The following is a 14,833-nucleotide window of genomic DNA, read 5'->3' as shown; positions in this document are numbered from 1 at the left end:
TTCAATCATTGAGGGATCCTACGAGAATCATCACTTCTGGCATTGATGTTTAGCTGTTTTCCCAGCTAAACATCAGTAGACGAGCTACATTCACAAGAGCCCTATCTCAGTAGTATGTGCAGGATCAGAGCAGGCAAGGGAAGCAGATAGCTAGAAAGCAGCTGAGGAACTATACTTAACGAGGATGCTGTCAGGGTCTCCAAAGCCTTGGAAGCAAGTGGAAAGCAACAAAACAAGATGTTCAAACACTGGGAAACTCCTGAGGCCAAAAGCTTCTCTGGGGAAACCAAGAGATTTTTCCAATTTCACCAGCATATTCAGCAGAAAAACACTGAAACTATGTGCTCCAAGGGAGGCAGCACAGAGGGACAGTGCTGAGGAAAGATCTGAAGCTGATAGGGAAGAGTGGGTGGTAGCTGACCCAACACTCTGCACATGTGACAGAGTCCAGGAAGGAAGAAGGAGGAGCTGAGTGTTAGGGTATGTGGCAATAGTGTAACTTTAGAACTTTTCTACAGATAAGGTGAGGGGAAAAAGTGCAATGGTTTAAGTAAATGCTATTTTAATACCTCTTTCTCAGTCTTTCATTGCATAAAAACATCTCATAAAGCCGACCTTGCTCCTGAAATGGGCTGTCACCTTACTATTCCCAAAGACAGTATGAATTACCTTGGCACAGGAAGGAAAAGAAGAAAATAAAAAGTCAAAAATGTCAAACTGAGGTTTTTCTTAGTATTAAACTGATCACTGCACCTTTTCTTTAAAAGTTAGGCATCAGGAAATGGCCACAATTCTATGATGGGGCAAGTAAGAATTCTTTCCAACTAATAATATGAGAGATAGTTTTAATTGCATAGTATTTCAGAACCATGAAAAAACTTGAGAAGCAGCTCTTTTTTTAAGGCCTAGGTTTTCTCCAGCAGAGGATGGGCTAGGACACTCCTGCCATTAGCAAGACACTAGTCTAAAGACTAACTGTCCCACTCTCCACAGCCACCAAGCACACAAGTCACACATCCCCTAGGTCCACAAACTCATCTTCTTGTTCAGATCTTCCTCATCTCCCAAAATTTTCCAGTCACTGGTGGGAAAGATAGGCTGGGATGATTGTCATGAAGTAAAGCAAAAGGAAATGGTGAGATCAAGTGGACAGGGTTCCCCAGTCATCAAGGTGCTTCTGCCTGTAAGCATTCTGGGCTGCATCACTGTTCATCAATTTTCTCTTGGAAAATCTGGATTTTCTCATTTCAAAGAGTTGGCTTTGAGGGATCCTATGGTCACTCTACCACCACCTATGATTTGAGCTTTTGGAAAGCTTCACAAGTAGCACTGTGCCCAAAATTTGATTTCTGGCCCCTATATATGAAGCAATATTTAACCATGGTAGTCAGTAGGCCTGCTGTGCCAACTGTCATAGAGCTCCTGAAAGTTGTCCTGCAGCTCATACTAAGAATCAATAAGTTTGATAATTGTATTTACCAGAAGGCTTTTTAATTAAGTGATCCATCTCTTCCCTGAAAAATCCTCTTTTAGGAAATGATTAGACTGAATGAGTGGCAAAGAAAACTGTCCTCAATGAAAGGTAGGTAAGGAGCAGGACACCATGCAGAATTATAATGGCATCAGCATCCTGACATTCAAGAAAGGACTATGTCTCATCAGGCCAAAGTTAATTTGTTAAAATACATTTCTTTCCACTGGCCTTTTTCCAGTTTTGGCTTTTCCACAGAGAGGATTTTTGAGCAATGTCTGGGCTTTAGGTTCGAAATATATAGACCAACTCCACACGGTAAGCACGTTCAAAGACTTACTTTCTGTATCCGGGCTCTTCCTATCCATGTTAGTACCTTTTTTATGTGGTGACTTGAAGAATGTACTAAAAATAGGTATATACAGGCTATCAGACAAAACAATCAGGTAAGTCTCAGTGAGCTCAAATGCTGGAGGATGCTGGTGCACCAGCTTCCAGACACAAGCTAAGAAAATTAGGAACACAGAAACTGCCCTTTGTCACCCTGGCAGAGACAGTTGCAAAGAAACTGAGCCACTCCTTTTGGACAAGACTCTGGAAACCAGTTCAGGTTCAACCAGTAGGGGTTCATCATCACTTGCCCCAGAAAAGAAAGGAGGCAGTAGAAGTTGGAGGTGTAATCCTCTTAAAGAAAAATGTTCATATTTTGTGCTTCTATGCATTTTGTAATCTCTATTGCATTTCTCAGACAATGGCTGATTATGTCAAGCCAGCTACTACTTTCCAAGAGACAAAAACATTTTATATCTGTCTTCCAAAATTCAGTACTGTTACACTGATAGCACATGTTTTGTTCTCCTGTACTTTCTTTATACTTTTTTGTAGGGCATTGTTGATCTCTTTTCTGTCTTCCTGTTGTCATAGTAGATCTTTGTGATGCTGTGCCAGCCTATTCAGCTGTCAGCTCACCTTTGTGATTCACAATACTTTTTTGCATATGTCCCTTCAGTTTTGTTGTTGAAAGTTTCCATGCCAGGCTTCATTTTGTCAAGGTTTCCCTATCACTACTTCCCTCATAGTGAAATGGTGACATGAGCAATACCAGTTTGCTTTTCTTTACCATATAAGAGATCAATGCTATATCTTTATTACTGTTTTTTTTCATCATCTGAATCGAGGAAGTCTGCATTCACTGTGTCTTTATTAGTCTGTTCTTTGGCTCACATAGCCAATGTCATCATCGTCATCGTCATCATCATCATCTACCCACACCACTCTTCTGTTCCACACAGTATGCCTTTCACCATTTGACAGAAAGTTTTTGCTCAGCGTTCTTCTCACCTATCAGGAACAAGTATTTAGAGTATGCAGTCTGGATTTCCTGAAGGCATAGGAAGTTTTTAACAATTTCATAACATGGCCTGTAGGTGGTCTTATAAAGTTCATCTAAGCTCTTCTACATCTGCAAAATGTCATCTTCCTATTATTTGGGCATTTGCAAAAGAGCACTTCCATTGTGGCAGGACCAACACTATATTGGTATGCCATGACCATGGAACCTCAGTATATTCTCTTTAAGAAGAGGAGTGAGGAGGACAAAAGATGCTGGCAACTTGTGTTGTTTTGTGCAGCAGTTGCATAGAAAAATAGAAATAATATTTCAATTATTTTAGGAGACCAGATATAATGAATTATGCTACTGAAAATACTTTTGTCTTCCTCATTTTTTGTGTACTTCAGACCAAAGTGAAACACTCAGAAGTCTTAGAAGTGGATGATGAGTTCCTCAGGGTATTTCTTCAGTTGCCCAAAGACAGTTTTATTCTCATCAAACATTGCATAAATCTGATCTGCACAGCTAAATATAATGTCATTTTCTCCCATAACTTTATTCCTAAATCGAGTTTCACCATTATCCAAAGCAGATTCATCATCACTCAAGAAGGCAGTCTTGAAGTATATGTAAATGAGTCTCCAGTAGATGCCATGCTGACTGGAATATTCCTGCACATACTTCAGTACTGTGCTGGCTTTACAAAGCAGTTGTTCATCTGGCAGCAAGTGAAGAGTGACTTCCTTCTCAGTTACTTCCTTTTCATTTGTGTGAATTGACTCAGGGCACCCTTATCACATGAAGGAGAACTTGGACATTGTGGCGCTGCCACAATTGCTCCTTTACCCAGAATATCACCTGCTATGGAAGCAGCATTATGCGGGAACATGTCATGGCCCTGTCTCTAGATTCAGTGGCATCTGCCACTAGCACTAGAGGCTAAGGCTTCACCCATTCCTAGGGCCCCCAGTGGCTGCAGTGACCCCAACTTCAGTTCTTCTGCGGACACTAACTGACTTTAAAATGTACCAAAAAGTTGTAGTTATCAAAACAGTACAAATTAGAGTAGAGATATATGCATAGATTAATGGAACAGAATAAAGAGGCTAGAAGGAAATCCACCCATAAATGGTAACTGATTTTTGGCAAAGGCATGAAGAACATATCTTGAAGAAAGAGCAGTCTTTTTAGTTAATGCTACTGAGAAAAAATATATTTCTACATGCAGAAGAATTAAGTTACAGCCCTATGTTTCACTAGTTACAAAAATCAACTCAAAACAGAGGATTAAATGTAAAAGTTGAAACTATGCAACTCCTGGAGTAAAATAAAGGAACACATTACAGGACATTGGACAGAGAAAGAAATTCTTGAAATGAGATAGCATGCGTACACACACACACACACACACACACACACACACACACAGCATGAGGAATAAAAGAAAACATAGCAAACTGGAATTTTATCAAAAAATACTTATGCACAGCCAAGGAAACAGTGATAACACATTTTACAGAATGGGAGAAATATTTGTAAACTATATATTTTACAAGAGGTTTATTATTAACTAGAATATATACGGAATCCAAAATAAGATAAAAATAACCTATTGAAATGAGAGCAAATTTAAATCTGCATTTGCCAAACGAAGGCACAGAAATGACTAATAGGTATATGAAAAATGCTCCATATCACTAACTGTTAAGTGAGTGCTAGTTAAAATCACAATGTGATATCTTCTAATCCCCAGTAAGAACAGCCATTATCAAATACATGTTAATAACTGTTGGAGAGGATGTGTTGGGGGAAAAGAACACTTAGGAATATAAGCTGGTATGGCCACAATGGAAAACAGTGTAGAATTGCATGGAATAATTAAAAATACAACTACTGTGTGATCCACTGATCCTATTTCTGGGCGTTTGTTTAAGAAAATGAAATCACTATGTTGACCTAATCACTACAAAATATATTGCACTACTAGTCACAATAGCTAATATATTAAAACAACAAACCTGTCCATTAAATGATAAATGATTGAAGAAAGTATGGTACATATAAAGAGTAAAATATGATTCAGCCATAAAAAGAATAAAATTATGCAATTTCCAACAAAACAAATGGAATTGGAGATCATTATGACAAGTAAAATAAATCCAGCTCAAAAAGGCAGATACCACATGATCTCACACATATGTGAAATCTAAAATGTTAATCACGGCTGGGGATTTAGCTCAGCGGCATAAGCACCTGCCTTGCAAGCAGGCAGTCGTGAGTTCAATCCCCGGTACCGATAAAAAAAAAAGAAAAAGACAAAAAAAAAAGTTAATCACATAGAAGCTTATGTTAGAATGGTGGCTACCGAAGGCCAGAGAAAGGAACAGGAAGGAGTAAAGGGTGATTTATTGGTATTAAGAAACAGATAGGAGCAAACAGTTTTACTGTGCTATTAAAAATGTAGAGTAAATTATTTTTCTTTACAGAGAATCTATAAAGTTGTATCTAATGTCTAAGAAGAAAAATGTTTAATCAGATTTAAACATTATACAATATATACATCTATCAAAACATTTAGAAACCAATTACTAAGTATATTTTTATGTTTTTATGATTCAGATAAAAAATTTTAAAGAGCTTGCCAAAAATTTTATCTGAATTGTCTTGAATGTATAATTCAATATAAAGGAAATTGACATATTAGGAATACTGAGCCTTCTAACATATCAATATGGATAATTTCCCATTTTTAGATTTTCTTTATTTTTTTCCCAGAACTGTTTATAATTTTCAGTATGCAAATATTTCTCCTTTTTCAGTATGCAGATCTAGTACAAAATACTGCTAGTTTGTAATATTTTTGAAGCCAATGTAACTTGTATTTTTAATTTCATACATTGTCAGTATATAGTAGTATAACTTATTTTTGTATATTATCTTATATCTTATTAAATTCATGTCATAATTCAAGTTACTTTTATAAAGTATTTCAGTGCAATTTCTATGTGCCTAAATTTATGCCACAATCAAGGAAAACAGTTTTATTTCTTTCTGAATCTGTATAAGTGGTGAAAGGGCCTTTATTTCTTTATCCTGTCTTTTGCATTGATTGCTGTACCAACTTCCAGATCCTATTGATTAGATGTGGCAAGAGTTTACAACCTTGTTTTAAAAATCCAGAGGCATATTCATAGAAACAAGTCAGTGGATTGAAGCAGTCTACATGGAAGGCTGCAGCAGTTGGTCAGTGAATCTAGTTCAGATGTCCTCAGGAGAAGGCAAATGATAGGTTGCGATTTTTAAAGGTTCCAGCAGAACCTGAGACTCAGGGTAACCATAGGTTGACTCCATCAAGCAGCTCATAGTGTTGAGGTAAGGCACAGCTGCGGGAGCCACCCAGGACCAGGGAGCTGAGTTTAAGCCACCCAAGAGAAACCTGGAGGTTTGTGGACTATGGGTCTCATCTTCAGAGACAGAAACCAGAATCACCCTGAACTTTTATGGAGTTGAAATTACAAGCTTACTGCGATTATCCAATACTCCACTATAATTACTCCAGGCTTGCTGGATTAAACCAACATGGATATTTTCTCTGTCTGTCTAACTGATTTAACAGTGACAGCAGAGACACATTCCAAAATGGACAATTTTTCTTTGCTTTTATTTTCTTGATGATTTGTTCTTCTTTTTATATAAGTGTGAACATTGTTTCTATTTTTTGTTGTTGTTTTATTCTATCTTGAAAAGAAACAGAGAAAGTCACTGATTTCTACCACTGAAGATGGTTTTATGCTATGGCAGGATACTAGGAAATGAAATTACTATTTAGGCTAAACTTATTCAAAAGGATATAATAGACAAAAACCTAAACCTGTGACCAGTTTTTCAGAATTAGAAGTGAGCTAAGCACTATTCACACCCAGCTCGTCTTTAAGTAGATAATCTAGCTAACTTAATGGCACCTATCCAGATCTTTTTATGGACCTCTGGAAAAGCATTGGAATTAATGTTTCTTTAAAATCAGCATTCTATCACCAGATAATTCCCTTCCACTACTCCCCAACATACACATCTCTTCATTAACAAAAAGCATACTTCTAAGCAAGTGAGAAAATAGAACTTCACTCAGAATGGTTTTGTTGTCATGGAATTGTTATTTATCTTCTCATTCTACCTGCATACCAATAAATTCACTCCATTTAAAAGTACCAGAAGGAGAAAAGGTGCCTAAAGCTGGCTCCTTCCTTATAGTCTCAGAACTTTGAAAAATGTATATCTCAAGTCTACATCTCCAGTGATTCTGGGACAGTTGGTGTTCCCTGGGTCCCAGGAATCTGCTTTTAAGCAACTAATTCAGATAATTGTGAACCCACATTTTGAATAATAGCACTTAGGAGTCTCAGAACAATATTGCCTTATAAATATCTTACTCAAAATATAATAATCAATTTACATATAGTTCAATGCATAATTCTTTTGTGACTTTTCCTCATATATAAATCCCATATGACCACCACTCAGATCAACAAACAGAATATTTTCTCACTTTTCACTCAGAAAGTTCACTGTGCTTCTTTCCAGTCAATATCTCTTTATCACATCAGAGATCATCAGTCCTGTAGCATTCCTGATTGAATTAATCTGTCCTTGAATTTCATTTAAATATTATCATCTATTATTTTGTTTCTGGTTTCTTTCACTTAACATAATGCTATGTGTATTCACCCATGTTCTTGTGTATCACAGTACTAGCTAAAATATATTCTTACTACGCAAAAAATCATTACTGAAGACATGTTAAAAAGTCCACTTCAAGGCTTAGATCTGAGGCTTAAATATATGTAGAGCCAGGCACAGACAGCAAAAAGAATAAAGAGTAAAGCAGATACAATGCAGTACGGAGTAATAAAATTCATAAAAAACCAAAGAGTGTGTTCCCTAGCTAAAGGACATTATCTGACCCTGTAGTTTGTTGCCTTATAGGAATTTGGATCTAATATAGCCACATATCTCAATTTTTCAAAAGAAATGAGAAATCCAGATTGTTTTTGTAGAATATTCTGATTTCTGATCAACTTTAAAATAAATACATGAAACTCAAAACACATCCACCATCCATGTTGAACACATGGATGCTCAGTGTGTAAGCTCTGACTAGTTTAGCATCCCCACTTTCAGATAAGGCATAGAAGGGAAAAAAGATTATTTATGCTCACACAGAAAGATGAGGACAGAGTCAAAGCTTGTGTGTTTGACTTATTTCACTTGACATTATATTCTCAAGTTGCATCCATTTTCTTATGAATGTCTCCAATTTACCTTTCTTTATGTCAGAGTAGTACTACATTGTACATAAATACATTTCCTTATCCATTCCACTGATGAAGATATGCATGATTTCCAAGATGAATCCATTATAAATTGTGCTACTACACACTTGTGTATGCATTTATTCCTGTATTATGTTGTTTTTCTCTCAAAGGTTTGTAGCTGGATAAAAAGAATTTCTATTTTTAGTTTTTGAGGATTCTCCACGCCGATTTCCATGGAAATTATACTAGTTTACATTCTCACAAATATTGACAAGGCACTGTTTTTCTCCTTCTTGTCATTGTCACAATGATAGCCATTCTTTCTGGAATAAGATGTCATCATTAATTTAATTTTAATTTTTTTCTAATCACTAGTGATGTTGAACATTATTTGATATATATTGAGTATTTATAATTTTTTTCCAAGAATGTCTGTTCATCTTAGTTACCCATTTTTTTGATGCTATCTTTTACTTCGGTGAGTCTAATTATTTGATTTTTTCTATATATTCTAGATGTTAGTCCTCTGTTCAAGGAACAGCTGGCAATATTTTTTCTCATTCTGTAGGCTGCCTCTTCTCTCTGTTGGTTGCCTCCTTCACTGTGCAGAAACTTAAATTTGGTATCATGACATTTGTTGATTCTCTGTATCATTTCTTGGAGTTCTTTTCAGAAAGTCCTTGCCTAAGACTATATCCTCAAGAGTTTTACCTATTTCATATTTCAGTGGATTAAATATTTTGTTTTAGCATTTAGACCATTGATTCATTTTTATGTTAGGCTAATATAAGGTGAGATATATTGGTCTAGATACAATCTTCTGCATGTGGGTATCCAGATTCTCTAACACTACTTATTTAAAAGCCTATCATTCCTTCAGTGCATACTTTTTGCTCTCTTATTAAACATCAAGTAGCTCTAGGTGCCCATGGGTGTTTCTACTTCTATTCTGTGTCATTTATCCACATACCTGTTTTTCTTCCAGTACCATGCTGTTTTTATTACAATAGCTTTATCATGTAATGTTAAGTATGGGATTTTGATGTCACCTGCTTTGCTTTTATTATCCAGGATTGTTTATGCTATTCTGAGTCTCTTCTGGTTTCATATAAACTTTAAGTTGCTTTTATCTAGATCTGTCAGAAATACACTTGGTAGTTTGGGAACTTTTTCATTTCCTTGGTTAAATTTTTATTATTTTTTACACTAGAGAGACAATGTGATATTTACTAATGTGAGTCTTATTTATTTCACTTCTGAGGATATTCTCAAGTTGCCTCCATTTACCTATAAAGGTCTGAAGATCATCCTGTTTTAGAGATGAGTAGTTTTCATTTTATAAAAAATACCACATTTTTTTATCCACTCTGCAGTTGATGGACATTTTGGTTGTTTCCAAGATTTAGCTATCACAAATTGTCCTTGTATGAGCATAGGTGCACATATATCACTGTGGGATGATGTTATCAGTTTTTCTGAGAAAATACACAGGAGAGCAATAGCTGGATTGAATGTATTTTCTAATCCTAGTTCTTTGAGGAATCTCCATACTAATTTCCACAGTGGTTGCAGTTCCACCAACAGTGAATAAGTGTTCCTTTTTCTCTGCAGCCTTGCCAACATTGGTTATCACTTGATTTCTTGATGGCAGCCATTCTTTCGGAGAAGAAATGAAATCTCAGTGCTGTTATAATTTGCATTTCTATTTTTTATTTTAAAAAATTTTAAAAGAAGAAGATTAAAAGAGCACATAACGCATAACAACACAGGTCAGAACTGAACAAAATTTAAACAAAACAATGTTTCACCACAAGATAACCCGACATAACAGTAGGTACGATAGTGTCTCTTTCCTTGAAATATTTGAGTATAACTTCATATACTATAGCCCATCAAACATAACATGACAGTGTAAAATCATTCACGAGAATGAAATTATTGCAGGGTATTTAGAACCAACTAACAGAAAACGAACAATGGTTTCTATATTATCTCCTTGTCTATTAAAATTTTTGTTTATACTATCACATATAATAAAATCCAATAAGATACAACATGATAAAACAATGGAGAACAGAAGAACAAAAGCTTCATGGGACTTCAAAACAAGATGATATTAAATCAGCAGTAACTATTATATTGTCTTCTTTTCTTCAAAATAACTGTTCATACCATCACAGACAATAAAATCAAACAACCCAGAATAAAACCATTCAAATTAATGAATGAAAACATTATAAGGCTTCAAAGCAATATAATGGAGAATCATGATGACAACATAATTCTATGTGTTTTTACCATTTCTTACACTATGGAAATGATTTGGGATTTATACATATGAGTTTGATTTATTTCACTTATGAATATGGTCTCCAGCTGCACACATATATTTATAAATATCTCAATGTGATCATTCTTTATAGCTGAGTAACTTTTTATCCATTCCCCAGTTGATGGACACTTGGGTTTTTTCCAAGATCTGGCTATTACAACTTGTGCTGCTATAAACATGGGTGCACATGTATCACTGTGGTATGATGCTTTCAGTTCTTCTGGGAATATGCCTAGAAGTGGAATAGCTGGAACAAAAGGGTCTTCCAATCCCAGCTTTTTGAGAAATCTCCAGACTGACCTCCACAATGGTTGTACCAGTACACACTCCCACCAACAGTGTAGGAGAGTTCCTTTTCCCCCACAGCCTCTCCAGCATTTGTTGTTGATAAATTTCTTGGTCCTGGCCATTCTCTCAGGAGTGAGGTGAAATCTCAGTGTAGTTTTAATTTGCATTTATCTAATGACTAATGATGATGAACATTTTTTCATGTATTTATTTGTCATTTGTATTTTTTCATCTGAGAATAGTGTATTCATGTCAGATGCCCATTTTTGGATTGTATCTTTGAATTTTGGGGGTCTGATATTTTTAATTCTTTATATGTCTTAGAGAGAAGTCCTTTGTCTGAAGGACAGTTCACTATGATTTTCTCCCAGTTTGTGGGTGTTCTTTTCACTATGCTGGGGATTTCTTTTGACATGCAGAAACTTTTTAATAAGCGGTGATGCCAGTTGTTGAATCTAGAAATTATTTGGTTTGATTCCTGTTCATGAATTCTCTATCTAACCCTATGTCTTCAAGGTTTCTACCCAATTTGTCTCACAATAGATTTAGTGTTTCTGTTAATATTCACATCTTTGATCCATTTAGATTTTAATTTAGTACATGGTGAGAGGCATGGGTCTAGTTTTAGATTGCAACATATGGAGAGCCAGTTTATCCAACACCATTTATTAAAGACTGCCATTCTTCCAGCGAACATGTTTGGCCCCTTTGTCAAAGATAAGGTGGTTGAGTGTTTTTGTAGTTGTGTTTGTATCTTCTAATCTATTCCATTGATCTTTGGCTCTGTTTTGATTCCAGTGCCATGTTGATTTTATTACAGTTGCTTTGTAGTATAACTTCAAGTCAGGGATTGTGATGCCACCTGCCTTGCCTTTGCTGCTTATGTCTTTGCTTTTCTAGAATTCTTCTGGTTTAAGATGAATTCGAGGAGTGATTTCTCTAGATTTGTGATGTATTTTGATGGTATTTTTATTGGGATTGCATTGAATCTGTATAACAGTTTTTGGAGAAGGGCGATTTTTCACAATATTTATCCTTCCTATCCACGAGAAAGGGATGACTATTTTCTGATATCCTCTTCAATTCCTTTTCTCAGTGTTATAATTTTCCCTATAGAGGTCTTTCATTTATTTCATGAGAATAATTCCTAAATATTTCATTTTCTTTGTTTGCTAGTGTGAAGGGTGTCACCTCTCTTATTTCTCTGTGTTTTTGTTGTTAGTGTATAGAAATGCAATTGATTTTTGAGTATTGATTTTGTATCCAGCTACATTGCTGAATTTATTTATTATATCTAGAAGTATTTCAATGGAGTTTTGGCAGTCTTCTATGTAGAGTATCATGTCATCCACAAATAATGATAATTTAACTTCTTCTTTTCCTATCTTTACCCCTTTTATTTCTCTCTCTTGTCTAATTGCTCTGGCTAGTATTTCCAATAATATATTAATTAGGAATGGTTATAAGGGACATCCTTGTCTTGAACCTGATTTTAAGGAAAAGGCCTTCAGTTTTTGGCCATTTAGTATGATACTGGCTGTTGGTTTGTCACAGATGTCCTTTATTATATTGAGGGAAAGACCATCTATTCCAATTTTCTGTAAGGTTCTTATCATAAATGAGTGTTGGACCTTATCAAAAGCTTTTTCTACATCTATAGAAATGATCATGTGATTCTTACTTTTGGCCTTATTGATATGGTGGATTACATTCATTGATTTATGTATGTTGAACCATTCCTGCATGCCTGGGATGAATGCCACTTGGTCATGCTGTATAATCTTCTTGATGATTTGCTGCATCCTGTTTGCCAATATTTTATTGAAGATTTTTGCATCTCTGTTCATTAGGGAGCCTGGCCTCTAGTTCTCTTTTTTAGTTGGGTCTTTCTCAGGTTTTGTTACTAGAGGAATATTTGCTTCAAAGAATGACTTAGGAAGGATTGCTTCCCTTTTGATTTCATTGAAGAGTTTGAGGAGTGTCAGCATTAAGTCTTTTTGTACTTCTTATAGAATTCTGCAGTGAATACATCTGGGCCTGGGCTCTTCTTTGTAGGTAAGGACTTAATTACATTTTCAGTTTCATTCATAGAAATTGTGTTATTCAGCCACTTTACATCTTCTTGACCTAACTTTGGTACTTCATATGTTTCTAGGAATCTGTCTTTTTCTTCTGTGTTATCAAACATTGGAGAGTATAGGTTTTCAACATGGGAGTTGATGATCTTCTGTATTTCTACATATTCACTAGAGATTTCACCTTCTTCATTCCTCACTGCAAGAATTAGAGCTTTTCTTTTCTTTTTTTAAGGATAAGGGTGTCTAGGGGCTTATCACTTTTAATTATTCTTTCAAAGAACAAACTCTTTGATTCATTGATTCTTTGGATTATTTTCTTAGTCTCTCTTGCATTAATTTCTGCTCTGACTTTTATAGTTTCTTCCCTTCTTTTGGCTATGACCTTTACTTGCTCTTATTTTTCTAGATGTTTGAGGTGTACCATCAGGTTATTTGTTTGTGTTGGTTCTATTTTCCTGATGTGGAAACTCAGTGCACTAAATATGTCTCTGAGGATGCCTTTCATTGCATCCCACAGATTCTGGTAAGTTATATTTGTATTTTTGTTTCCTTGTAGGTATTTTTAATTACTTAGAGAACTTTCTTTTCCTTTGTTTTGTACAATGACAACTACACACCTTGGGTTCTACTACTCCCACAGTTCTCACCACCCTTTTTTTGAGGAAAGTAAAACCAAATGTGACATACCAGGACAGAGTCAGTCAAATCAAAAGAATCGACATAATACATAATGTAAAAACAAAATACAAGGTGATCAACAATGGTTACCATAATGCCTCGTTATCTTAAAAAGAATTGCCTATATCATAAAGTTATAATAAAATTGAACAAAACAGTAAAGAATAAGACCACTAAAACCAAAACATTGGAGACATTAGAAGACTTTAAAAGAAGATAATAGTCAACCAGAATGGCCGTCACAATGGATCTTATTGTCTTCATAGCTGTTGCCTAGACTTTCAAACTTGGTACTATCTAGCATAACAGAATAGAGGAAAATCAGTCAAAACAAGAGGGTGAGAGCAATACAGAATTTCAAATCAAGTTAATAGGAAATCAAAGTGGGTTACTATAATATATCCTGCTAGTTTTTATTTATTTTTCCCTTAACTAAAAGGATAAAAATGAAAAAGTAGATTAAAAAAAGGAGATTGAGATAAAAAAAAGAGAGCATAACAACAAAGCAGTGCAGGTCAAAACATAGCCATTTAAGCAAAATAGTGTTTAACCACAAGATAATCTCGACATAATAGTAGTTACCATAGTGTCTCTTCCATTAAAATCTTTGGGTATAACTTCAAATACTATAGCATCAAACATATCAAGACAATGTAAAACCATTCAAGAGAGTGACAGTATTACAGGTTATTTAGAATCAACTAACAGAAAATGAACAATGGTTTCTGTATAATCTCCTTGTCTATAAAAGTTTTTGTTTATATTATCACATATAATAAAATCCAATAAGATACAACATGTTAAAACCGATGGAGACAGAAGAACAAAAACTTGATGGGACTTCAAAACAAGAGGATATTAAATCAGCACTACCTATTATGATGTCTTGTTTTCTCAAAAATGGCTGTTCCTACCATCCAACCTTCTCTGCCTCATTTCTGTTGAGCTTTTTTTTCTGTCACTAGTTGTCAGTTTGTCCTCTTCATTTCGCTTTCTGCTCCATTCATTGTGGCCACTCTGCCACTGTTTCTGAAATCTTGGTATTTTTCATTTTTAGAATATCCTGCAGTAATCTCTGTAGAGTTGAATTGGTGGTTGCAAATTCCCCTATTTCCTCTTTATCCTGGAAGCACCTTGTTTTTCCATCAATTTCTAGGGACAGTTGTGCAGGATATATCAATCTTGGCTGGAGGTTATTATCTTTCAAAGCTTGAATTATTTCCCCCCACGCTCTTTGTGATTTGATGGTTTGTGCCGAGAAGTCTGCTGTAATTCTGATGGGTGTTCTCTTGTAAGTGATCTGTTTCTTGTCTCTGATGGCTTTTAATATTCTGTTCTTAT

General features: G+C 35.3%; 1 pseudogene; it reads right to left on the bottom strand.

Moving 5' to 3' along the window:
• Positions 1–1,009: 1,009 nt before the first annotated feature.
• LOC100713014 (myotubularin-related protein 12-like) lies at positions 1,010–9,107 on the bottom strand (annotated as a pseudogene).
• Positions 9,108–14,833: the final 5,726 nt, after the last annotated feature.

This window comes from Cavia porcellus, unplaced genomic scaffold (assembly GCF_034190915.1).
Source record: "Cavia porcellus strain 051 isolate PalLab524CR breed Dunkin Hartley unplaced genomic scaffold, mCavPor4.1 scaffold_3, whole genome shotgun sequence".
NCBI lineage: Eukaryota > Metazoa > Chordata > Mammalia > Rodentia > Caviidae > Cavia > Cavia porcellus.
Note: the sequence above shows the minus strand (reverse complement) of the source record. Positions and strands in the feature narration are given on the sequence as shown.